This window comes from Haemaphysalis longicornis, unplaced genomic scaffold (assembly GCF_048455015.1).
Source record: "Haemaphysalis longicornis isolate Haplotype H1 unplaced genomic scaffold, Haemaphysalis longicornis Haplotype H1 scaffold_3, whole genome shotgun sequence".
Classification (NCBI taxonomy): Eukaryota; Metazoa; Arthropoda; class Arachnida; order Ixodida; family Ixodidae; genus Haemaphysalis; species Haemaphysalis longicornis.
In genome coordinates this window covers 205234149-205261552 of record NW_027526335.1, presented here as the reverse complement: position 1 = coordinate 205261552, position 27404 = coordinate 205234149, and the positions used below count along the sequence as shown (strand labels likewise).

General features: G+C 51.9%; 2 pseudogenes; both read left to right on the top strand.

The window, feature by feature from the left end:
• The first annotated feature begins 8002 nt into the window (after positions 1-8002).
• LOC144175653 (uncharacterized) lies at positions 8003-14912 on the top strand (annotated as a pseudogene).
• Positions 14913-14932: 20 nt separating this feature from the next.
• On the top strand, positions 14933-15751 carry LOC144175652 (uncharacterized; annotated as a pseudogene).
• Positions 15752-27404: the final 11653 nt, after the last annotated feature.

Sequence of the window (27404 nt, the reverse complement as noted above, 5' to 3'; positions counted from 1 at the left end):
CTACGAAAATATAGAGCATTTCCGGTTTAACTGCCGCAGCTTCTCCCCAATCTGACGCACGCATCTGGAGTCGGGGGGTAAAGAGAATTTATTATAACCCACATGTCAACCTCCACCTTCAGCTATCTACATCCGAGGTGCTGTCATTAGGCGCTTCCGCCGTAGGCCGTTGAAGTGTGCCACAGGGATGTTGTGTCCGCACTTCACTGTTATGTTGCGGCGACATGCCGGCATTTTTCCTAGCCAGCTAAGCATTTCACATTTATTTTGTCTTTCTTCCTGACTCTACTTTCATATAATCCATATTTAAAAATCCGTTGTGTATTTTCTTTTCTAAATTTGGAGATATGAAAAATTGTAGGTCACATCCTGATTAGGTACAAAGCTTCTTGGGCAATCCCCAACGTGGGTATGGGTCATAGTATGAGGAAACCAACCAACCAACCAAAGCGGCCACTTTACTTCTGGTAAGCCTCAACGTTGGTACTCTGTCTTCGTAGCCTTCGTAGACTTCAAGGCGGAGCGCAGCTGGTTGAGGGCATGGTATATGTGTCCTCGGTACGCCAATGCGTGAAAGGAACCACGTTCCACTTCTTTAGGGTCAAGAAGGTCGAACATTTTCTGTTCCACCTCATAAAGTGCGGTGTCCTTACTATACAGCTGTTCAATGGCCTCTTGCAGGTCGGTCGTGCGGAGACGCTGAGGTGGCATTCAGAAGATTTGTCGCTGTCTTAAGAAGTGTCGCAGTACCGCCGCGAAGGATGCGTTGCCGCCGGCCCTGATTATCCATCGCACGGATTCGGTCGGTAGTTGGTAGGTTGTCAGGGTCAGCCACGCTGACCTCCGGCTGAGGGAGGGGCTGAGCAGCGTAAACAGCAGTCAAAGGAGGGGGGTTCTTCGAACCTCAAACCGGAGGGGACGTCGGTGGTCTCCTTCGTGACGTGCGGTCGTATTGCCGCGTCTCAAGGCACCAAAATGTTAACGGAAGAACGACGCAAGGCAGACTCTGGCAGTGGCTGCCGTTATCGGGGATGACAGCTTTACTCGTACGGGCAATCTACATGATGATGCTGATGATTACTGACGCATACCCATGGGTACATTCAACAAGCCCTTTACCATCGGATATTCAGGCAGTTAAAAACTTCCACGACCCACCAGCGTCATCCAGCTTCGTCAGTTCCTGGGCCTAGTAAATTTTCTGGGACGTTTCAAACCCTACTACGACGACCTTCTGCCTCCACTAAATGTGTTTCTTCGCACAACCAGTAGTTCGTCATCCACGATTTCCTGGTATACCGCAGCTGACGCCGCTTTTGACGCTGCTCAAGAAGCTGCCACCGATTCGGTGCTTCTAATTCACCTGAGAGCCGACGTACCTACTTGCATCATGGTGGATGCCTCGTGGTTTGACACCAGCGGCTTGATCCAGCAGAAAATTGACTCTTAGTTGAACCCTGTTCGTTTGGCCATGTAGAAAGCTTCAACCTGCTGACACTCGCTTCAGCATTTCTGGCCGTAAGTTTCTCGCTATTTACTTCATCATCTAGCACCTCCGCACTTTTTCGAAGGCCAGTAGTTTTTGTTCCTGAGAAGCTTAAGCCTCTGGTGTACATTTTTCACATAAACTCCTGGAAGTACGTCGCAGGGCAACTTCGTATACGTTCCCACCTGTCGAAATTCACTACCGATATCCGATACATCAAAGGCACCGACAACGATGGAACTGACACACTCGCATGCATATCATCCGTGAATGCTTCCGGATCGGCAGTACACTGGAAATGTCTAGCCGGGCGCTTATGAATACCCTGATCTGCAAGCACTGCGCGACCACCCCGTCACAACTGGTGCCTAGTTCGCTGGTGCCCGGCTCACTGTGGTGACACGTATCAGCGGCTGCACCCCGTTCCTTTGTTCTACAACTTTTTTCGTGCTGTTTTTTAATCGCTTCATGACATCTGCCACACCAGCATCGGAGCATCGGAACACCTTGGTATCCAACGGTACGTGTGGCCTATCATTAACATTGACACCCGCAAGTGGGAACGCTCGAGTGTCCCTTGTCAGACCACCAAAGTGACCCGCCACACACCCCCACACAGTCTTTGCTGCACCCCAGCTGTCGGTTCGACCATACACATCTTCGTTTGGATGGATAACCTCCTCCCTCAAATGTCTGCCGCCACATTCTGACAATGATTGACTGCTTAACTCGTTGGCCCGACACCGTGCCAATTCCTGTCTTTAGTGCAGAAACCGTTGCCAAAGCTTCTGCTTCAACATAGGTTTGTCACTTAAGCTGCCCCAGTATTGTTACCATAGATCCACGCTCTCACCTAATTAGTATTCTTTTCACGCACCTATCAAGCCTGCTGGGAACAAAACACTCCCTCAACATGGCATACCATCGCTGTTCCAACGGCATTGTTCAGCAGCTCCACCGCTAGCGCAAGGCTGCCATCACTGCGCAGCTGTATCGGGACCACTAGGTGGATCACCTTTCTATTGTGGCTCTTAGCTTGCGTGTCATCCTTCGTCGGGATCTCGGCTTTTCAACGACCAAACCTGTCTACAACACAGCCCTGTGGCTTCCTGGTGACTTGCTCTCGCCTTCGGCCTTTCCGCCACATTGGCTGCTGTACAACGAATGCCTGAAGGACTACATTCATAACATTCGCCTATTCCAGCCTCGATCGTCAGAACGGGGAATCTCTGTGCATCCTTACCTTGCGTCTTCAACCAATTTTTTCTTTAGGAGAGCCCCTGTGGAGGGGCCATGGACCTTACCGTGCACGGCCACCACTCTGTTGAATGGCCGCGAAAAAGTCCTCATGTTAGACCACCTCACGCCATTCTACCTGCAGGCTCCACATAACGAATTCCGTTCAGAAGCCGCAGTCTTTACTTCCAACCTGATTACACCCGAAAACAACACACCTCTGAATCGCTCTCGCACACGATTCGACATTTCGTCTGGGCGGGAGGCACTGGAGTGCCTCTTCGTCGGTGCTCTCAGCCGGCGCATTGGCGCCAGCCATCAAGGCTGGGGAAAATAAAATGACGAGTGGCACGTGTTTGGTGCGCCAGGACAGCACGGGCAGTTCGCTTCTGAACAGTCTGAGTGCTGGGCTGCACCCCCACGGTTTCTGACGCAATATTTCGGATTTAGGGGAGCTACCAAACGTTTAGATTACCATACATTACGCTATTAGGGGTTAACATCTGGTGACAGTTTTTTTTTTCGCGGTCGATACCTGGGTGAGGACGCGTTTGTTAAACGCCAGCCACGTGTGTGCTTTTCTTGTCTAGTCAAGTAATGCTTATTTCAGCACAGCAATATTCGCTCAGAATGCGTGCGCTTCCTCCTGTGTGGATCGGAAAAGACTGAGCAGAACGGCCCGAGAGAAAGGCGGGGTAACAATCATGGCAGACCGAGGAAATGCGTATACAGCAGAGAAATGGGCATTATGTGAAGCCCAAGCAGGTGCAGTGGCACCGGAAGAAACTCATAAAAACCAAACAAGTACTACGAAATTCGGCACACGCAATCGGGTCCCATTGGAAGGTGGCTATCTGTAAAGCGGGCCGTGCTGAAGCCTTAATTTGACATCAAGGGAAAGTGCTGTAACGAATTTCTGCGTTTATCAATTACGTGTGGCGGCCACCTAGTCTCTCAGTCAGTCATCTGGTGCAACACGAATAAATCCCCACGAGCTATAGTGCTAAAGGTGATCCACCACCAATGACTGCTGGCAACGTGCCGCCAGTGTGGTAGGAAGCACGTGCGCAGAATAATTAGGGTCTGCGCTGTGGTCTCACGGCGCGGCACTGTTTCTTTGTGTCCCACCTCATTTCGCCGTTGCTACCGGTGACGCGGGCGTAACTCTGATACATCCGCTGTATCACACGGCATCTCCTCTCTCTGTTGCCACTCGACAATTTGTAGCGCCCAGCATTTTGAGTGGTGTCATCTTTAAGAAGAAGAACGTTTTTCTTCGAGCCTTTCTACGAGCCTTTCGCCATGCCAGCATTTCCGGCGGTCACTTTCCGCTGAGAAGCTTGGTGTCAGTCGACTGTCGTGGCTTCGTGAACTCCAAATACCTATCGGCACACAGCTTCTACAAAAGAATCCACCTTACCGAGCACCTTTTTTCGGCAATGGCTTCCCTTATTCATGCAGATGATTCTCGCAATGCTTTCAGAACTGACCTCAAGCGCATTGACATCGAGCGCTAGCAAGATAAAGGACGTCACCACCATATATTCGCGTCCATCTACGGTGGCGCACGCTCCATCTTTTGGTACCTCCGCTCCCGCCGCTGTTGCGAGCATGTCCTCGCCCGTATCCGGTGACGCCGCCGCCCTAAGAAAGGGCATGGAAAACTTGGAGTAGCTTGGCGCACCTGCTTCATATTACCCGTCCCTCACTTAAAACCCTTCGGCTTGGCCGTCTCGAATCCCCACACATTTGTCGCAAGGAAACGCCATCGCACCAGCAGCCGCTGCACCTCGAAGCCGTTCGCTGGTATCATCCCCGCACAGGCATGAGGTCAAAGTTGCACTCGCAATTGCAGGTACGTTAAACAAAATGCAGGAATATTAGCGGCGAAGAACGATTACAATGCCAGCAACACTCGCCTATTCTACATCTCTGACAAGACAAGTGGTCAACGCTTTCTAGTAGACGCAAGGGCTGAGGAGAGCGCGCGTCTTGCAAAATCCTCTGACTGCACTCAACTACTATTGTGCAACCTCCTGCCTGTAGCAAATTTAGCATCCCTGCGTGCCTAACAAAATGTCTGATTGTAAACATCGCCATACACCGAACGTTATGCTCGGTTTTTTTTCCCCCCAAATGAGTCACACTGTTCTAGGAGGTGATCTCCTATTTCGCTCTCGATGTGCCTTGGCGCGAAAAAAATGCTCCACCTGCATTCCTAATAATATAACACGGTGTAAAATTTCTGTCACTTTTTCAAGCCATCATGGCCGAAACTTCGTGGTCACTATTTCAAGCCATCACGGCCAAAACATCAAAGCGTATTTTTTAACTAGTTGATGGGCTTGCGCCGATAACTATTTTCGCTATTTTAGAGATACTTTTTATAGAATCTTGTCGAGGCTTGCCGTCGAACATTCAAAATATTCGCATTACAAGTGCAAAACAGATAGGTACAAAGGAAATTGCGCTATTGTTTTTGCGCTTTGTTGAAAATAACAGTTGTTTAAATAATCAGGGATTCTGCAGGCCGCTTATATTGAAACACTAGACGCGTCATTCATTAGAGCCTATGTGTCAACTGTGTTCTTGAAAAACATAGCAGATGACTTGTTTTCATTTCACTGTTCTTTCTTGCCCCATGGGTGTTATTTATAAAGTGATGTCTATAAATATTTTATTTCAACTGAGTGTAATTCTTCAAGCAAGCTTTTTAGGTTTCGACGAAAGTTTAGGCAGATGCCCATCATAAGAAAACGCTGAAGCTGAGGGTCTCATAATAACATACGTTGAAGTCAATTCTCCTGTTAGCGTCCAGGTGAGCCTCGCTTCAGCAATAACGGCGTCAAGAACGGGGCAGGAAGGATCCTCTTCTCCTTATCGTTTGGCATAGCTCACCAACAAGCCTAAAAGTTGTCTATGGCTGAGCCTAAAACGGTATACATCCAAAAAAGTATAGTTGTTTTATTATATCAATGTTCTGCTCAAGATATTTTGTCGACATAATTTTTTTGGAAGCTTCTTGCCCAATAGACGAAAAAAATGTGACCTTTTGTTGTTGAGTTTAGTTTGAAACGCGAAAATATGCCATGTGGCTATCCAACCATATGGGGGAAAGCTGATATTCCAGTGCCCGAAACAGCTAAATATTGGGTTGATAAATTACCCTGTAGTATTTATAACAATAAAAATTATAAAATGAAACGGAAGCGGAAAAAACACCGGTTGAGTGTTCCAGGAAAAAGGAGTGTAAGTTCTCGCGCCAATCACCCGCTCAGTTCACCTTCTGCAGCGCTTCCGGCTTAATTCCCTGGACTTTATTTAATACTTGTATTCAGTCACACGTTCAACATACTAAATTGTGACACCAATCTGAATGGGCTACCTCGCGCAAAGAAAGGTCGCATCCATATCAAAGAAGAGAAGCATCCTCCTGGCCAAGCGAGCGAGTGATCAATAATGAGGTGGCCTACGCCCACTGCAGAGCAAACGCCTCTCTAATAGATCTCTAGTTACCCTTGTCCTGTGTAAACGTCGACCGATTTATTCCGGCAAACGTCTTCATATCATCTGCCCATCTACCTTTCTGCTGCTGCCTGCCAAGCTTGCCTTATCTAGGGATCCACTCTGTTACCCTAATGGCCAACGGTTATCTTGCATTCGCATACATTTACTGACCACACCACTTTCTTCCTAATTTCTACCAAGATTCGTTTACACGCATTTGTTATAATATTGCCTTTATTTTCCATCCACAATGATGTAGGAGGAGTGGGAAAAAAAGCTAATCTGGTTAGTTTGACGGCGCTCCCTCCTCCTCGAATAATACATAGATAATTCAAGAGGTACTCAGCACAGCACAAAGCGCAAAACAAGGAAGCAACAAAAAAAGCATTGGCGCTGTATTTACAGGCGTTCCGACAAAAAAAGAAACAGAAAAAAAGGAAAATAGAAATCGGCCGCAAAATTCACAAACGCTTTCTTTAACACTGGAAGAACTAGCAGGCTAGTAAAACAGCAAATAAAAATATAAAAAGAAACAAACAACAAAAACACCTTCATAAAAAACTTCTCCATTTCACATCGCAACGTAGGGCTGACACGAACAGTTCAAAACTAGAACTAAACATAAACAAGAAAACACTTTTGCTTGGCAACGCAGCGTTGATTGTAGACCAGTGCACGGTTGTAACATTTGTAACATTAAAAACGCTTTTTACACAGAAAACTACTTTTGACAGTGAGATAGCGAAAAGGAACAAACCATCGATTGCACTCAATACAACAAAAACAGAAATGGAGAACAGCCACGATTAGCTTTCGTAACGACTGCAAATAAACACTCCTAAATCCCTCTTCTTCACAGTTCCCTGACCCACCCCGCTCTCTTCTTGTTCCCGCCCTAATGTTTCAAGCATCATCTTCCGTTCAATTGCTCGTTAAGTCGCCCTCAATTTAAGTAATACCCTTGGAGTGCGCTTGCCATTTCTGCACAGTAGGTGAGTACCGGTAACGTGCAGCTGTCATGTACTTTGGTCCTCCCAGAACATTGTAGCGTGCCATTCATTATATAAGCACGCCTGCCAGATGCACTCTACCCCACTCTTTTCCTTTACGCTATCTCTGCCTCATGTTTGGGATCCGGGATCACAGCTTCCCCCAAGTAGATATTGTTACGTGACGCTCCAAAGACAGGCAAACGACGAAGACAACGGGTGAAACTGGACGGTGCTCGGTTCGAGACAGAGGGCGAGAAAGTTGATAGGCTAGCTTGCGAACCGTTCGTTTATGCGCTGCTGCATGCAATCATTGTAGATGGTGTGAATATCGCAAATACGCCTCATTTTCATCTTAACATTGTGGTAGAGGTTGCGGAGTTGGTATCACCACCTCATCCCGTACCGCTCCCCCGGGCGTACTCTACCCACCACGGAGCTTCGGAGTGGACGCTCTGTTCCTCACTTAACAATGCCTGGTGAAAGAGTGACCGCGTCGACGACCCCCCTCGTCATCGTGTCTCATCTTGGGGAGCCTGGCGTATTCACCGCGACGAACGACAGTGATGTGGACGACTGGCTCAGCTTCTAAGGGCGTATGAGCGCTCACAACAGGTGGGATCCCACCATCATGCTCGCGAATATCATCTTTTATCTGAACGAGGAGAGTCCTGCACGCAAGTGGTTTGAGAATAACGAGACCGAGTTGACCCGCTGGGAAGTCTTCTAAACGAAGCTGCGAGAAGTGGTCGGAAAGCCTCTTGGTCGCCAGGTTGCTGCCCGCATGGAGCTGGCATCACGCGTCCAGACGTCGACTGAATCGTACGTCGCATACATCCAGGACTTCTTTGCCCTGTGCTCGAAGGCTGACAGCCCAATGCCACAGGCCGACAAAGTCGGCCACATACTGAAGGGAACTGCAGACGACGCATTCAACCTTCTGGTATGCAAAGACTGTGCCACTGTAGATTTAATTATTAAAGAATGTCGGCGCTTCGAGGAGGCCAAAGAACGCCGTATAGCCCACAACTTCACACGACTTCCACACACAGCAGCGGCCACTTCGTGTGAAGATGGCAACCTGTAAGCCCGTCTTCCCCGCCTACAAGATTCCGTTCCATCATCGTCGGATATCACCAAAATCTTGCGCCGAGAACTGGAAGCTATGACTACTACAACTGCGGTGTCATACATGCCCAATCGGAACGTGCCCGATCCAGGTCGTTGACCGCGACCAAATAGCCAACATGGGCCCCCACGACGATCCCCACGACGAACGTCCTTCTACACGCTTACCACGCCGTAATCCCTCTTAGTGCCGTGCTACGTACGATGAACCAATTTGTTTCCATTTTTCCAGAGTTGGCCATTTCGCCCGGTGCTGTCGCAGCCGCCGGGTCTTGTTCTTCTGCAACAGTTACCCCAACTATAGTCCACGACCACCCTTTGGCTACACCGATGACCGGTAGAACTGCGTCTCTTCCAGTTCTGAGCTGAACCTGACCAACTTTAACAGTTCCCCCACCAGATTCAACCGTTCGCCGTTGCCCCAACCCCACTAGTACCGCTCACTACAGCCGCGCCGTCCATCCCCGACGTTCGACTACGCTTGACCTCCTTCCGAAAACTGGGTATTGCTGCTCTAGGAGGTGACGCTACATTCCCGACCACGCCCGAAAATCCTGTCTTGACCTTGGCTACCCAAACAATTTAGTGGACGTTGAAGGTGACGCTGTTCCTGTCAGTGCATTCATCGATACAAGAGCGCATTTATCTTTTATCAGTGCTCATCTTCAGCGCCGTTAACGCAAAGTTATGACGCCACCAACATCACATCTTGTTAGAGTCGCTCATGGAGGGACAACCGTTGTGGTCGGAATGTACTCTGCTCGTGTGACTGTAGCTGGTCATCAAACGACTGTTTTGTTCATGGTGCTTGGACGTTGCTCGCATGACCTCATGCTTGGCCTTGACTTTTTATCTGAGCACGCCGCCTTCATTGACTGTTCTATCGGTTTCCTGCGCCTCGAGATGCCGCTTTTAGTAGCTTCCGACGACGCGCCCGACGACATGTGTTACTCCAAAAAGCACATTCGCCTGGCACCTTGAGAAATATCTTATGTTCCCCTGTCGTGTAGCTCCCAAGTTCTCGAAGGTGATTACGTAGGGTTTCCGATCGTTGGTGTGCTGCGTGCGCACCGCGTGAGCCTAACTTATACCGTGTTACCAACAACGAAGTCACATTACCCTTCCTGAATTTCAGCTTCTGTCCGCAGGTTCTTCAGCATGGTATGACGCTCACAACGTTGGCGCCGGTTTCTGCTTACTACGTCTCCGCAGCAATCTTTGGCGAACCTCCAATCGATGTTGAAACACCACGGCCCACTTTTCCACGGGAGGATGCCCAAATTTCGAAGATGACTGCAGCTGATATAACGCCAATGCAAGCTCCAGAACTGCGTTGCGTTTTGGAGTCATACAGCGACATCGTCGATTTCGATGATTGTCCTTTGGGCCAGACGCCACCCCTGTGCACAAGCGGCCGTATCGTGCGTCCCAAGCTAAGCGCCTTGTTGCCCAAAAAGAGGTGGACAAAATGCTTAATCATCATTGAGACATCATTGAGCCATCCTCAAATCATTGGGCGTCACAGTTGTCCTGGTTAAAAAGAAAGATGGAACCTGGCGATTATGCACGAACTACAGGCAACTTAACAAAATCACAAAAAAGGACGTACATCCCCTTTCAAGAATCGACGATGCGCTCGATTTTTTTCTTGGTGCCCAGTACTTTTCTTCTATGGATCTCTGCTCTTGCTACTGCCAAGTCAGTGTCGATGCCAAGGACCGCGAAAAGACGGCTTTTATTACACGGGACGGCCTCTACCAATTCAAAGTAATGCCATTTAGACTTAGTAATGCCGCAGCTAAGTTCGAACGAGTGATGCTCTCTCTCCTCCATGCTTTTAAATTGTCAACTTTTCTTTGCTATCTTGATGAGGTTGTGTTGAAGAAGGGACCTGGACGAGCCAAGACGCCCACGGCGTACCAGAACTGGGTTGTTTTTGTTGTTGTTGTTGTTGTTCCTTGATATTGGCGCATACCCAGAACTGGGAAGAAGCGTCCTTCCTCTTTCTTTATTTCAGTGCTACTGCGCCGCGCGCACTTCATCATCCTCTATTTCTATGACATCCTCCCTGGGGCTCTTGGCGAGCTCGAGAGGGTACAACTTTTGAACAGGACGGGTCAGGAACTGTCCATTCGGGATTCAGACTTTGCAAGCACGAACTATGCCGTCCCGACCGAGATGTGTTTCCGCTATGATTCCTGTCGTCGAAATTCCACGTGGACCCTTTCCTTCGATGAGCACGACATCTCCGAGTTTAACAGATATGGTCTTTTTGGACTTGACACGACGGAATGATGACAGTTGAAGAACGTAGTCCTTTGTCCTTCGCGACCAGAAAAGATTTAAGAGTTGTTGGCCGTAACACCATTTTTTCGTAATTTCTGCAGGATTCTGTTCACACAGCTCTGCGCACACAGTTGGTAATGATTTTAAACGTCTGCCGATGATAAAGTAAGCAGGTGTGATGACTTCTGGCCCGTTGATGGAGCTTTCCACGAAAGTGAGAGGATGAGAGTTTACGACTGCTTCTATTTCGCACATGAGTGTGCCCAACTGCTCTTCGGTTACAGACGCCTTGCCCAACGTGACTCGTACGGCTCACTTTACAGAACCGACCAGTCGTTCCCAAAATCCGCCCCACCAAGGTGCAGCTTCCACGTTAAACTTCCATGTGATGCCACGTCCAGCAGCGAAGTTGCGCATTTCGTGAGAAGAGCAGAGTCTGTACAGGGAACGCAGCTCTTTGCTTGCGCGCTTGAATGTAAGGCTGTTGTCCGAATAAACTACACTTCGCACGCCTCTTCGAGCTGTAAACCTCTGGAAAGCATACATGAATGCTTCTGTGGTCAGACTTGAAACTATTTCCAAGTGTATACCCCTTAGAACCGCACATGTGATAAGGAGGATATACACCTTGCGAATTTCTCCTCTAACAATTAGGGGCCCGGGAAAGTCAATTCCGATTATATCAAAAGGGTTGGACTTCCGAAGTCTCTCTTCCTGAACAGGTGCCGTTGGAGCTGAGGCAGACTTTGCTTTCTATATTTTACATGTGGTACATGAATGCAGGACGCTTTTCACTCGCTGGCGAGCTTTTGGTATCCAAAATCTTTCCCGAAATTCTACTAACACGTCTCTGATTCCGCTGTTGAGTAGTCTTCTGTGAACCGAGTCGATAATCAACTCGTTGAAGTGACATCTTGACGGTAGGATGATAGGGTTCTTCGTGTCTTCGTTTACAGTGAAGTATAATAATCTACTTTGTGCTCGCAGCAGTCCTTTGCCATCAATAAACTGGCGAAGCACCGCGATGTCCGAGTTTTTCATATCTTGCCCTAATTTAATATCTTTCATCTCTTGATGGTAGTGTTTCGCTTGTTCTGCTTTTATCAAACATTGTTCCGCCGTCCTTATTTGGAATGTAGAGAGTAGTCCTGTAGGTGGCTCGGAACTTCTTACACAAAATCTTTTGGCACCATGCAACCATACTGAGAAGCTTATGCAGACTACTAAACCTCTCGACAGGTATAACTTGTGCTAGTCCATATTCGTGGCAACGTATCAGCTCCACATGTGTCAGCTCAGTTGACAATTCGCGGCATGAGACTTGAATGTCATCTGGCCAATCTTCTTCGGGCAACTTAAGCCAGGTCGGTCCCTCCCACCAAAGTGAGCTGCTAATCAATTCGACAGCCAAACAACCTCGAGTTAGTGTATCCGCGAGGCTGAAAGATCCTCGGCAATGACGCCACTGGGTTGGATGGGATGTTCCTTGTATTTCCGCCACTCTGTTCGTGACGAACGATTCCCACTTCTTGCCGCCACGGATCCATCCCAATGCTATCGAGGAGTCCATCCAAAACGTGATAACTGTCCTTCTGTCAAAAAACTTGTTTTTCATGTAGGCACCCATTCTTGCGGCGATTACCGCTCTCATGAGTTCCAATCTAGGTACGGTAAGTTTTCTGATTGGAGCCACTCTTGTTTTTGCGAACAAGAACGATGTTTCCATTCCTCCTGCGCTATTCACAAAACGAAGGAAAGCTACCGCCCCATATGCTAGCGGATTTGCGTCACAAAATACGTGAACTTCCCCACAGTCCGATCTGTTTTCTGCGTCTGAAAGCAACTAGCGTTTGACTCTTGTCTCTTGCAGCTTCGGAAGAGAATGAATCCAGTCATTGCATTCAGACTTCAGGTTATCCGGAAGAGGCACGTCCCAACGAATTTTAGATGCAGAGCATCTGATTCACTCGCCTTGTCCCTCTGGCGTCGTCGTCGTTGTCGGCGTTGTCCACCCCTCCCCCATTGTCCTCGCCGCGCCAGCTGCGCTCTCCGCCGCTTTCCGCCGCTCACCCCCTCTCCTCTCCGATAGCGAACACTCTCTCGCGAGGGGCAATGGATTGAATTCGATTTGATTGGATTGAATTGGCTTGGCTTGGCTTGGATTGAATTGGAGTGGATTTGGATTAGATTGGATTAACGTGAATTATGTTGGATTGTGTTGCGTCATAGCCGCGGCACGTTGCGTCATAGCCGCGGCAGACGCGCTGGGGCCGGCGCATGTACAGTACTCTCTCTTCCGCGGTTTCCTCTCCTTCGGGCGCACTGCGCATATAACCGGTGTGCCGTTCTCCGGCGAAGCAACATCCACGCTTGGCTTAAACACTTAGAGTCCACACCGCTTTACAAGTATGCCAACGTCGTCATCGACTGGGACCGGCTTACGCAGTCCCCTCAACGTTATATCCCCTCGCCGCTCAGCTCCATCGTTCCAGCGCCGCTCTTCCACTGTCCAACGCTGTCTTCAATGGAGACTCACAAGCCTGGTATCGCGATGGTCGGCGCAACCTCAACGAGCATCGCTCATCGCGATACCAGAACTGCTAGCACCAACGACGATGACGATGCGAAGCGACGTGCATGGGATACCGAACGCAAACGGGTGAAGCGAGCGGCCGACGCCGACCTGCGCTGACGTGAGGCCGCGGCCGTACGCGAGAAGCGCGCTGCCGACGCCGACCTTCGACGAAGTGAAGCCGCAGTGAAACGTCAACGGCGAGTGGCCGACGCCGAGCTACGACGACGGAAAGCAGCGGCTGTACGTGAGAAGCGAGCGGCCGACGCCGAGCTACGACGAAGGGAAGCAGCGGCTGTACGTGAGAAGCGAGCCGACGCCGAGCTACGACGACGAGAAGCAGCGGCTGTACGTGAGAAGCGAGCGGCCGACGCCGACCTACGACGACGGGAAGCAGCGGCTGTACGTGCGAAGCGAGCGGCCGACGCCGAGCTACGCCGACGTGAAGCCGCTGCCGTACGCGCGAAGCGAGTGGTCGACGCCGATCTGCGACGAAGTGAAGCCGCTGCGAAACGTCAACGTCGCGCGGCCGATCCATCCACCGTTCGCAAGCACGAAGCCGCGGCCAAGCGTCGTTAACGCGAGTCTGCTACGGAGGCCGCCCGCGACCGCGAGCGCGCCGCGAAAGCGGCCGCGCGAGCGAGGCGCTGCCCTTCCGCGGACGCCCGCTTCAAACGAGACTTCACCGACCGGAGCTTCGGGCACAGCTGCAACGTCTGCGACCGGCTGTGGTACGACAACCACCCCACCCACATCGGCAACATCTCCAACGATCAGCAACGCAGCAGCGCGATCCGCGTGCTGTGCAACGAGTTCGGCGAAGCCAGCGACGAGCGCAGGACCCGGGATCGGTACGAAGCCTACGCGCTGTGTGCGACGTGCAAGGACACGTTGACGGCGGGCAAGGTACCCGCTATGAGCACGAGCTACGGTTACCGCTACCCTCCTCGCCACCTGCACATACCCGAACTGAACGTGGTGGAAGAACGTTTAATCGCGCCTCGCCTCCCGTTCATGTCTATACGGCGCCTGGTGCGGTAGGACAAGGGACAGTTCGCCGTCAAGGGTCAGGTGGTCAACGTTCCCATCGACGTACCGGAGCTCGTGCAGTGCCTGCCGCGCAACGTGTCCGAAGACGCCACCATCGACGTGCACATCCTCAGCAAGTCGTCGTACCAGAGCGGACTTGTAAAGCGAAGCAACATCCACGCTTGGCTCAAACACCTAGAGTCCACGCCGCTTTACAAGTACGCCAACGTCGTCGTCGACTGGGACCGGCTTACACAGTTCGACGGCGACGACGACATGGAGTACGACGACGATGACATCGAGGTCCTACCGAACACCACCGACCTCGCCGATCCGGTGCAGGCCGCGCAAGCGCTCAACTCCGTGGGTCAGACGCTGCTCTACGACGACGCGTTCGTCGGCGTTGCAAAGGAGGAGAAGACGGTTCATCGTGCCGAACAGCAACGACGACATGACCGAGTGGCCAGAGTGGTACGGGCGCTGATGGACGGGACGCACAGCTTGCACGTTGCTCCGGGCGAAGACAAGGTTCCGATCTCGCTGCTGCTGGACGTTTACGGTGAGGAACTGTCGTTTCCCACGATATATCTGGGAATTCCTCGGGTGATAACTGGTCCTCACCCCACCCGGTTTGCCAAAGCGAGCAGCGAGATACGGCGAACCGATAGACGTGGCGTAACGCCCGAGCACGTGCTGTACATGGCGCTGAAGGTCATGCGTCACAACGTCGGCGAGAAGACAATGACGTTCCGGACGAACGCGACGACGAGCGCCTTCACACGCGAGCAACTCGAAAAGGGCGGTGCCGCGTTTCTGGACGAAGTGATGAACCGCGACCTGGCCTACATGCGTGGTGTTCCCAACACGGTCCAGTACTGGCGCGAGCGACGCAACGAGCTCTTCGCCATGATCCGTCAGCTGGGCAAGCCTCACGCCATCCTCACGATGTCGGCGTCGGAACTCGAGTGGGACCGGCTGATCGAAACGCTGGAACGTCTGCGCGTGGGTCCGGAAGGTCGCACTCGCGCGCTGGAAGAGCTTCGCGCCAACGAGGACGCGCGTGTCGAGCTCGTCAACAACGATTCCGTGACGTGCACAGTCTAACTGCATCGGATCTTCGACGTGATCCTCAACATCCTGCAGGATAGACGCTGCTCGCCGTTCGCGCCCTACGTCGTCGTGGACTACTTCAAGCGCGTCGAGTTCCAGCAGCGCGGCAGCGCTCACGTTCACACGCTGCTGTGGCTGGACAACACTCCCGTCGACGAAGAGCTGGGCGGCGACATGCCACGTACGCTGGAGATGGTTGACGCGCTCGTAACGCTGGACGCGTCTCTGCTGAAATGTCCTCGCACGCAGACCCACGAGCACACGCTCACGTGCAGGAAGTACGGCGGAACGACGGAGAGCCGTTTCGGCGCTCCGTTCATGCCGAGCGACCGCACGCGAATCGTGGTGCCGTTTCCACCGCTCGGCGACGACGAGGACCCAGCGGAAGAGGCGCGGCGAGACCAGTAGAAGGCCAGGTACACCGAGCTTCACGAGACGTTGGAGCACGGGGACTTCGACTCCCTGGACGAGTTCCTGACTTCTTGCAACGTCCGTTCCGAAGAGGAGTACCTGGACATTCTTCGCGCTGGTTTCAAGCGTCCGTGCACCCTGCACAAGCGCGCGCCGTCCCAGAAGAAGGTCAACGCCTTCAACCCTTGGATCAGCAAGGTGTTGGATTCTAACATGGATCTCCAGGTGATACTTGACCACCACGTGTGCGCCACGTACGTGGTGGACTACGTCAACAAAGCCGACCGCGGCATTTCCAACCTGCACCGGTCGATCCTGGAGATCCTGGACAAGGACCCGAACGCGGACTACGGCAGCGTCATGCGTCAGCTGGGCGTGACCATGCTGAAAGGCGTGGAAATGTCTTCGAAGGAAGCTGCGTGGTTCCTTCTCCGGCAAGAGATGTCTCACAAGAGCCGAGACGTCGTTTACATCCCGACTTGCTATCCGGAGGAGCGCGTTCGGGTTCGCAAGACCAACGCCGAGCTGGCCAAGCTGAGCGCTTCGTCGACCGACGTGTGGAAACCGAACGTCGTGCAGAAGTACGAAGCTCGATAAGAGGAGTTGGAGGACGTGTGCCTCGCCGACTTTTCGAGCAAGTACAGGTTGACTCGCGACGGCACACTTCATGTTCTGCGCGCGAGACCCGTGGTGATCCGCTACCGCTGTTTCGGTCCGACCGCCAGTCCCGAGTCGTACATGCGCGAGCAGGTGCTGCTGTACGTGCCGTTTCGCAGCGAGGCCGTGGACGTGCTCGACAACAACAGGTACGTGCGGTTGTACGAAAAGAACGCCGAGCTCATCGCGCGCAAGCGCGCCGAGTACAACCTGGGCAACGACGACGCCACCGTGCAGGAGTTGATCGATCGGTACAACGAGCACCGGCAGCGGCAAGACGACGCTAAAGACGAAGACGAAGACGAAGCCTTCGCCGTTCGCGTGGACGCCGAGCACGACGCCGACATTCTACCCGATCGCGAACAGCTCGCGCGCCTGGTTCAGCAGGTCGGTCCGTGCGCCGCCGTGCGTAAGCGCGAAGACATCATGAACCCCGACGATTACCGCGCGCGCATGCGAATGACAAACGACGAGCAGTACGAGCTGCTGCGCAAAATTATGCACAGGCAAACGAGCGGTGGCGGGGCAGAGTCTCTGCGAGTCTTCTTCACTGAACCCGCCGGCTGCGGCAAGACGTTGGTGCTGCGACTCGCCATGGACGTGTACAACCGCTATAACAGCTACGGCGGCGGCTACAACGCGTACGTGATTTGCGCCAGCACGGGCAAGGCGGCCGTGGCTGTCGGAGGAACGACCGTTCACGCCGCGTTCAAGCTCACGAGCAACAAGCTCAAGGACGGAGGCCGGGGCCCGAGCGAGCTCAACACGTCTCGAGTGACGTTCCGCCATGTCAAGTGCGTGACAATTGACGAGGTGAGCATGATGTCGTCGGACCAGCTGAGCGCCGTCGACTGGCGGCTGCGCGAAATCACCGAGAACGTGGACCAACCGTTCGGAGGTTTGGACGTGATCCTGTGCGGAGACCTCCGTCAGCTGCCGCCGGTCCGCGCCACCGAAATCTAGAAGCGGTGCAGAAACGCGGACGGACTCTTTGGCGCCACCATCACTTGGCAGTACTTTGAGTACTTCCCGCTGGTTCGGGTCGTCGGCAGGCCGACCGTACGTTCTCCGACATTCTGACCGCGATCGGCGACGGTCGTGCGCTCGACGAACAGCACGTTCGGTTGCTCGAGCGCAGGTTCGTCAGCGCCGAGGGAGCGTTGTCGCTCGCGCACACCGCCGTGCGAATCTTCTACTCCAACGTCGAGGTGCAGTGCTTCAACGAGTCGGTTGCCAAGCTCGTCGGCGAAGAAGGAGAAGGACAAGTGGTGGTATCCCGCCTTCGCGCCCGCGACACGTTCCTGGGATGCAAGACGCCGCACTTGCTCGACAAGGCAAAGAAGAAGGTGAGCGGGTTGTCAACGGCCGAGTTTGGCAATCTGCCGCACGAGATCGTTCTGCTTCCGGGCAAGCCGTACATGTGGACGCTGAACGTCGACGTGCTGGACGGACTCGTCAACGGTGCCGTCGGCACGCTACGTCTGTGCGAGCGCGCGTACCGGCGACGCTGGGAAGAAGAAGCGCAAGCGCAAGCCGAAGACGAAGCCGACGACGTCATCGGGTTCCCGAAACGGTTGTGGGTCGAGTTTGACGGTGCGACGACGGGCAGGCTCGCTCGGCTGCGCTCCAAGCACGCGGTGCGCGAGGCGAAACGCAACGGTTACGACATGGATGGTGCGTGGGTACCGCTGGAACCGCGGTCGCTCACGTTGACCGTGGATCGCAAGGCGGGCATCGCGTGCAGGCGGCAGCAGTTTCCCTTGGTGCAGGCGAGCGCTATCACGGTTCATAAGTCACAGGGCGTAACGTACTCGAGCGTGGTGTACGAGTACTCCAAGACCCATCTGCAGAAGTTGGTGTACGTCGCGCTGAGCCGTTGCAGCGACTTGAACAGGCTGTACCTGACCAACGCTGGCGGCGACCACCGGTTCTACCACCGCGTGGCCAACGTCGATCGAGGCATGGCGGACGAGTTTCGGCGGCTGCAGAAGCACCGCCTCGACACCGTCACCCGGCGGTACCTGCGGGCGCTCGCTGCGGCAACGACGACGACGACCGACGACGAAGCAGCAGCAGCAGAAGCAGAAGGCGACGAAGAAGAAGCCTTTATGTTGGCGCTCGTAAACGTGCGATCCCTGGGCACGCACGCCGTCGACGGCGAGCAGGATCCCGTCCTGAGCCAGGTGGACGTCCTGTGCCTGACCGAGACGTGGGCCGCGAAGGGTCGCGGCGAGTGCACAATTGCTGGCTACGGGGCGTTGGCGTACACGCGCGAGGCTCAGCGGCTTGCAGGGGGCGTTGCCGTAAACGTCAGGCGCGACGATATGAAGGAGGATAAGAAACAGCAGCAGCAGCAGCACGAGCAGCAGCAGCAGCAGCACGAGCAGCAGCAGCAGCAGCACGAGCACGCCGTGGTTGGGCAGACGTGCAAGGGCGAACACTGCGTGGTAACGATCGACGGCGTCACCGTCGTTACCGTGTACCTCGCCCCCAACCTCTCTCGCGGCGACGTCGAGGAGTACGTGGAGAGAGCGTTGGAAGAGGCGCGTGACGACGTCGTCGTCGAGCCTGCTGGTGCTGCGCGTGCGCGCCCGTTCCTCGTGGTGGGCGACTTTAACGTGGACGTTCCCAAGGACGAGTGGTTCGTGCGTTACATGTCGGCCAAGCACGCGCTCGACTTCGTGTCGATGACCGCGCCGACGACGGTGCGCGGAACGTGCATAGACTTGCTCTTCGCTGTCAATTGCACGGCGGCGGCCCCGTTAGTGCCCCACCCGCTCCCCCTGCACTTCAGTGACCACAAGGCAGTCGTGGTGAAGGGGAAGGTGGTGAAGAAGACGAAGCTGAAGAAGACGATGAAGACGCCGACGAAGACTACGACCACGACGACCACGACGACGAGGACGACGGAGATCTCTGTCCGCACCACTCCCCCATTCTCCTCGCCGCGCGGACTGCGCTCTCCGCAGCTCACCCCCTCTCCTCTCCGATAGCGAACACTCTCTCGCGAGGGGCATTGGATTGGATTCGATTGTTTTGGCTTGGCTTGGATTGAATTGGATTGTATTTGGATTGGATTCGATTAAAGTGGATTGTGTTGGATTGTGTTGCGTCATAGCCGCGCCACGTTGCGTCATAGCCGCGGCAGGGGGTTCACGGCACGTTTCACGCGATTAGAGAATCAACCTAACGGAAACAACAACGGAACCCCCTATGCGTCGCATCTGCGCAGGGGTCCCACGAGGGGAGGTGGGAGTTTTTTTCTGTATCCAAAGCTGCTGAAACAGAATTTTTCCATTGATGACAAATGAACAAATCAATCCTAGGGGGTCAAAGATTCTAGCTATGGCTTGGAGTATGGCCCTCTTTGTCGCTGGTGTCTGCTGGATGCAAGAAGCACAGATTTTATGCTAAGGTGAAGTGTATCACCTTTTCTCCAAGCGATGCCAAAAACTCTTCAGTTTTCAGGAGGCAATACGGGCTTTTGATTGCTTGCTTCTGCTTGTCGTTTTTTGCTGCCGTCAAAATGATCTTGCAGAGAAGCGGAATTTGTCGGTCACATTTTCAGTGTCATGCCGGCTTTAAGCATGGTGCGATTGGCCTGCTCATAGATGCGTAGAGTACTGTGTTTTGAATCCGCTCCGGCAAGGAAGTCGTCAACGTAGAACGACGTCTTCGGTAGTTCCGCCGTCTTCTTGTCCTCTTCTGAAGCTTTACTGAGGTGATATTGAATAGTGGCCGAGAGGAGAAATAGGCTTGATGTAGCTCCAACAGGAACACGTTTCATCCGCCACTCTTGGAGGTGGTCTGCCGGGGTTCCAGTTGGTAGGCTGGAATACCAGAAGAACCGGAAGGCGTCACGGTCTTTCTCCTGCACGCCGATTTGGAGGAATGCCTTCTCCACATCTGCACTGAGTCCAACTGGGTACATCCTGAACCTCAGTAGTAGCTCTAGTATATCAGGGTTCAAGTTGACTCCCTTGTGCAGGCATTCGTTCAGTGAGAGAAAACCCGGAGCAGATGACGATGCATGAAATACAACTCGTAGTTTTGTAGTTGTGCGGTCTTCCTTGAGCACTTCTCTGTGGGGCATATAGTAAATCCGCTTGTCATTTTCTGGTGTAAAACGTGTCTCAGGAACAATCTCTGCGTGACCGTCAACGAGGTACTGTCGTATGGCTTTGTCATACCTTTTGAGAAGGTCTTTGTTCTTATGCAGGCGTTGCAACAAATAAGTTAATCTTCTAATGGGCACGCAACGGTTGTCTCCGAGAGCTGTCTTCTCGACAGGCCTCCACGGAAGAGCCAATTCATAACGTCTTTCAATCTTGGTAACTGTCGATTCGATTTCCCCTAACGCTGGGTTTTTTATCTCACCGTCGTCGTTTGTGCTTATTCCCATAGTCTCCAAGTCCCAAAACTGTCGGGCAATGTTGTCTTGGCGACAACCTTGCTCCGGACAGCTGATGTTACTGTGCAAGACCCATACCATGCTGTTAGACGGCGCGGATTGGTTTGCGGGGTCTGTAGCACCTTGAAACGTCCAGCCGAAAATTGTGTTCACGGCCACAAGGCTTATGATGCGGCGTATGGCGCGTAACTTCAGCTGTCAAAAGCAGCCACATTTGATCTGCTCCGATTAGAAGTCCAAAACTGTCGTCTCCAGTGCTCCAACCAAATTTGTCTGAATCACCAATATTTTTTCGCTTTCTTCGAATTTCTTCACAAATTTCTTCAATCAGCCAAGTATGATTGAATATCCTGGCATATTTCGAGAATTTCAACAACGTCCAGAGTGCAATCTGAATGATCAAACTGGGCTTGTAGGTTTAGCCGGACAATACGATATTGGCGAGTTTTCTTTCGGCGAGTGTTTCCAAACGTGTTTATGGTTAGAGAGACTTCCCCTACAACTGGAAGCTTCAGTTTTCGGGAGATGTCCTCAAGTAAAAAACTCCTTTGGCTGCCACCGTCGATGACCACGCGAAGGAAGCATCGTCGCTCCTGGGAGACAGCCCATGCCCGAAAAGTCTGAAGCAGTACGGTCTTGCTATGCTTGACGTTTGTGCCCGAGTCCGCAGCCGCATAGTACGCTTTATCCGAGTCAGGTTTCGGTGGTTGACTCCCGGTTGTCGACTGCAAGCATAGTGATGAAGCATGCCTCCGTTGACATTTGGAGCATGAAATCCGTCGTTGGCAGTCCTTTGAGTGGTGTCCCTTAGCCGTGCGCCTGAAGCAGCGGGCTTCTCTTGTAAGAATCTCTCTTTTCTCATGGTCCGGCATCTTTGACCTACACTGCTCCGTTTTATGAGTGGTACTGCGGCAAAAACAGCAGTAGGTTTGTTTTGTCGGCGAATTTTCAGCGTTTTGAAATACCGCCACTGTTGGAGAATGTGGTCGGCGATATCCACCTCTATTTTGTTATACGTTTCCGTCAAATCTCTTTTCTTTTACATCAAGCATCGTCTGGCATTTCTCTCTACTTTCCACTTCCACTTGAATGAAAGATATCAGGTCTTGTAACTTTTTGTCAGCTGCCGTCGCGTGTTCATCTTGTGCTGTGTCGGAAGGGAGCTCGGTGTTTGCTCGACGCCGATGGTACTCGATCACGATGTCCGGTAGAATGCTCCAGAGCAAAACATCGGTAAGCATCGATGCGTGCCATGCAGTAGGCACCTTCAAGGCTTTTAATCCGGGGACATGACTTCTCAGGGTGTCGTAAAGTCCTCGCAGTCCGGCAACATCAGAAGACGACTTTAGAGCTGGCAGGCACCGCAGGTGGTAGCGATGTTCTTGCTCGATGCGGAAAGGTTCACCGAACCTTGAGCGAAGCATGTCTATGGCATCTTTGTAGCATGCATCGGTCGTTTGAAGGTTAGCAATGGCTGACGCAGCCTCTCCCGATAAATACTTTATAAATAATGAAACTGGTCCGTTGTTGTTAACGAAAGATTTTTGTCAATAGTCGCTTCGAACTGTTCCCAAAGAGGAAGCCATTTACTTATTTCTCCTCGAAAGGTGGTAATGTCAAGTTTCGGTAATCGTGGTCCACCTGACCGAATGGCAGACTGAAGGTCATCTCGAGAAGCTGAATCCTCGACGCCAACATTGTGCGTAATCGCTGCGGGACGTTGATTCTTAAGAGCCTCTATCACAGTCCTTAAATTTGATAATGCGCCGATGGCTTCGTCTTCGTACTGCACGATAGTCTGAAGCTCGGTCTCAGGTATCTCGGCGGGAATAACGGGTCAAGCTCGGCGTTAATTGCTCGCAGTTCAGCGTCGCACGCTGTCAAACGTTCAAGCAAGTTCTGAAGGCTCACCAAATCAGGAGTTGAACATTGTAGCGCTGCGTTGACTTGTTGACCAGTTTGGTTTGCTGGGCCCGCCGGGTCGTTCGTTTGGGCTTCAATCGGCCCATGGTCGTTCCCTCTTCTCCCGGCGGTTCGTCACAACCTCGGAGAAAGTCGAGCAACGGGTTTTCGGCACCAAGATGTGTTGAAGAAGGGACCAGGAAGAGCCAAGATGCCCACGGCGTACCAAAACTGGAAAAAAGCGTCCTACCTGTTTCTTTATTTCAGTGCTACTGCGCCGCGCGCACTTCATCATCCTCTACTTCTATGTTATCTTCTTTTCGCCAACGTTTCCGACCAACCTCCAGCACCTGACGGACGTTTTGGCCGTTTTTCGCCGAGCCGGACTTCAACTTAACTCTTCCAAATACAAGTTTGGACAACTGCAAATCGCCATACTCGGCCACTGGTCGATGCTAAAGGTGTGCAACCTGCCCCGACAAGATTGACGCTGTGCGAAAATTTCCCGTCCCACGCTCACCAACAGATGTGCGCAGATTTGTCGGTTTATGCTCTTAATTCCGCCGCTTCATCCGAAATTTCACCGAAATCGCCAAACCCCTTACCGAGCTTCTCAAAAACGATGCTCCGTTTGCTTGGATCCCTGACCAAGCTGCAGCCTTTTCTCGCCTCGTCGACACTCTGACCAGCTCACCAATCTTGGGCCACCTCGACCCTTCTGCTCCCAAGCAGGTGCGCACTGACGCCAGTGGCCATGGCATTGTTGCTCTGCTCGCCCAAGTCCAGTGTGGACACGATCTGGTGATTGCCTTAGCGAACCGCCGCTTGTCACCGGCAGAACGCAACTATTCTATCATGGTACGCGAGTGCCTTGCGCTAGTGTGGGGTGCTTAAAAATTTCTACCATACTTATATGGTCGCGATATCACCGTAGTCACATACCACCATGCGCTCTGCTGGCTGTCGTCTTTGAAAGATCCCACCGGCGGCTTGGTCTTTGGGCACTGCAATTGCAAGAGTACACCTTCAACGTCGTTTACAAGTCTAGATATTTGCACAAAGACGCCGACTGTCTATCCCGTTACCCCATCGGTACCCCTGATACCACTGACAGCACTCACGGTGCCTACCTTTTGGTAATATCCGATTTCCTCCAGATGGGCGAAGAGCAACCCCGTGGCTCTTCATTGCGCGCAATAATAGAACGCCTCCAATATGACCCATCAGACCCATCGCTAAGAGCCTTCCTCCTCCGTGAGGGAGTCCTCTACCACCGTAACTACCGCTCATCTCGGCAAGTCATCTCGGTGTTGCGCGCACTTATCCCCGCGACCGACACTGATTCTTCTTGCCTGATCATTTTAAGACGGTCAACCAATTCGTCCTCGCTTGCGATTTGTACCAGCGCCGCAAGAAATTGTCAGTACTCCCTGCAGGTCTCCTTCAGGCCATGGATATTCCGACCGAACCATTCGTCCGCCACGCCTTGCACCTCATTGGCACTTTTCCTTCATCGCAGCCCGGGAATAGATGGATTGCTGTTGCTAACGACTACGAGACCCGATATGCCATCACCCGTGCCTTGTCAACCAGCTGTGCCACTGATGTTGCCGACTTCCTCCTAGAATACGTAATTTTGCAGCACGGTTCACTGCGGGAATTCCTCACAGACCATGGTCGTTCATTTCTTTCCTAAGTCTTCGCCAACCTGCTTCACTCGTGCTCCACCCTACACAAGTTTACCACAGCATACCAACGTTAGACAAATGGTCTGACCGCACACTCACCGAAATGCTCGCCATGTATGTCTCATGTGACCACAAAGACTTGGACGCCGTGCTCATTATGTCACATTCGCTTATAACTCTTCACACCATAATACCACCGGCTGTTCTCCGTTTTCTCTGTTGTACGGTCGAGAACCAGCTTTGCCAATGGACACTTTACTTCCTGCTCCCGCTTCTTCACCGACAGCGTACGCCCACGAAGCCATCACGCGGGCTGCGCTGGCACGTAATATCGGTCTCGCGCGGTCCCAGGTCTCCCAGGTGGCCCAAAAGTCCCGTTATGACGATAAGTACCGCACTCTGTCTTTTCCGCCTGGTTCTCTGGTGCTCCTGTGGACGCCTCGTCGCCTCATTGGGCTTTCCGCAAAGTTAATGCCTCGTTACGCCGGACGTTTTAAGAGGGTTCAGCAGTTCGGCGCCAACTCAGATTCGCACTTTTTCGCTTCATAGATGGCATCACGTACCGCCCCCAAAAAGCTGCGTCAGCTAGTTGCAATCTAGCAGTGTAAAAACTACCAGGACACCGAAGCACGCTTTATTCCGCCCCACGAAAGGAAATATAGCTCCGATGATGACATGCATCGGTCGTGCGATGACACGAGCGTTCCCTGATACGACCGAAGATCGTGGCCAAGAATGTCAGATAACAGTACGGGATGAATAACGGCATGACTTGGCCCAGATGTTTCCTTTTGCGTTTTTGCATGCTGTTGTTTTTTCTGGAGAACACAAAGTCGGGGACATGCAAAGAGGGCGAGGAGGGTGCTTCTCGTGCTGCGAATGAAAAGATACATTCATTTCCTGCGACCGCCAAATAAGGCCATTGCGTCTAAAAAGGCGACAGAATTTGTATTTACAGGTTTTCTAAACCTTTGGTATTAATCTACGCGCACCGGTAAGAACAAAGAAATGCGACAGCGCGTATACACAATTCACTTTCGCGCCAGCATAAACGGCGGCGGTTAAATGGCTCCGACCGACAGAAGAGCATTGCAGCGAGCTACGGAAGCGGCAAGGGGTGTGTGTGGACTTACTGGGCTGCAGGCTTCCCTCAGCATTCGTTGTCAATTCTGCCGTTTGCGGGAAGCTTGGTTCTCTGAGCTTCTGTGGAAGCCACGACACGTGAATTCTTCAAGGAGAATTCTATCCCACTTATGCGTGTTAAATTACTGCAGCGACGATTGCGAGTGTTACGCATGAAGAAAATCGCACCAATGTCAGAGCAGAAACGGAAAACACATCTCTTGCATGCGAGCAAATCACGCTGTGCGGCGTTGTGCCGGCGATAACTACAGCTTTATCAGCCCTTCTAGGTGAAGCAGGGTGCCTAAAGTTGTCATCCGCTTCGCTTTTAACATGCAAACATAATTGTACTCTTATTTATAACATTATTTATAACATTTCTCGAATAGTGAAAAGCTTAGTTCGAATTTATTACCGTTGTTATTGCTTTTGAAAAGTTTCGTACAATGCGACATAGGATTGGAAGTAAAAGTACATGATTGTACGTAGTATCGGCGAGATAACATTTCGTCACAAAAAATCAACAAACAAGAAGAACTATCACTTTCCCGATCACACTATTATGCAAGCGGTTTAAGCCCAATCTAAGCTACGCACATAGTGGTTCGAACGGTAGTAATTGTTGCCATTGCTCCGACGACTTGCGAGTTCTTGGACAATTCAATTTGGCTAGCTGCCCGGTGTTTTTAGCATGAGAAACGAAACGGGAAACGGGATGTTGCGGATGGGATCCAGCCATAGCTCTGCTTCAAACGCTCTTTTATGACCTGTTCTTGCTATACGTAACAATGGTGATTTCTCTCTTAGCTCGTTCTTTTCGTTCTTTCCTGCGAAATGTGTTTGGTGTACCGAGATGTTCTATTTAGACGGCTTTAAATCCTACGCAGCGCACCTATTTGAGGCGTTTTGTTGTATTGCTTATTTTTGTAAAGAAATATAACAAATTATTGTGACCCTAAATATTACGGAACGACGAAATCGCATGTAACAAGTGCAATGCGTACGTCACAGCTTAGGTAAACGTTACGGTAACGCTAAAGTCATCTGTTATATATTGAACGAAATGTGATGCCGGTTTACTTAAATGATCGCACGTTTTTTCTGAATTTTCCATAATACGTCCACACTGCGTAAATTGAGTAGTGTACGTACGTACGTATGTGCATACGCAGGTATGTATGTATGTATGTATGCATGTATGTATGAATGAATGAATGAATGAATGAATTAATTAATGATCAGCCTGTCAAGGGCGTTGCCCGTGGAAGTCCAACTGCATTTATATTGCTCTGTGCGAATAACTCATTTACGCTTAATTTCTTTATTTCATTCTTTCATAGCGCTAGCGGTCTTCTGCTCTTTCTATTCTCATTTCAGGGTAGTCATTCCGTTACCACGGCTGTCCAACGGTTATCCGTTTGGGCCAAAACATTCCCTCCCTTAGTTCACTTTTAGTGGTATTTCCCCTCCCCCGTTTCCCCCCTCCTCAACCCCCCCCCCCCAGCAACACCGTAACCCAAGACGCTCATTCCAAATGTCGGAGCGCTTTTTTATCATTATTGTTTCGGTGGGCCACATGGGCCGAGCATCTTCGAAGATAGTTTTGACGTAATAACTCCCTGACTGGGAACATTGTAACCTAGAAATCCGGCTATCAGATGCTTGTCGGCTGTTCAGGTGCACCTTGCTTCTGTTCGGGCCGAAGATAAAGCCCAGCGTGCGTGTGGCATGTACAGCTCCGAGTAACATGAGCCTGAGGGCGCAGCTTCGCGGCGCTCAGCTTCCGCCCGGAGCCCTTTACGCACATCTGGTGTGCTTAGGTTCTGAGCGCTGTACCTCTGCACGCAGCTACAATTCGGAAATGTAATAA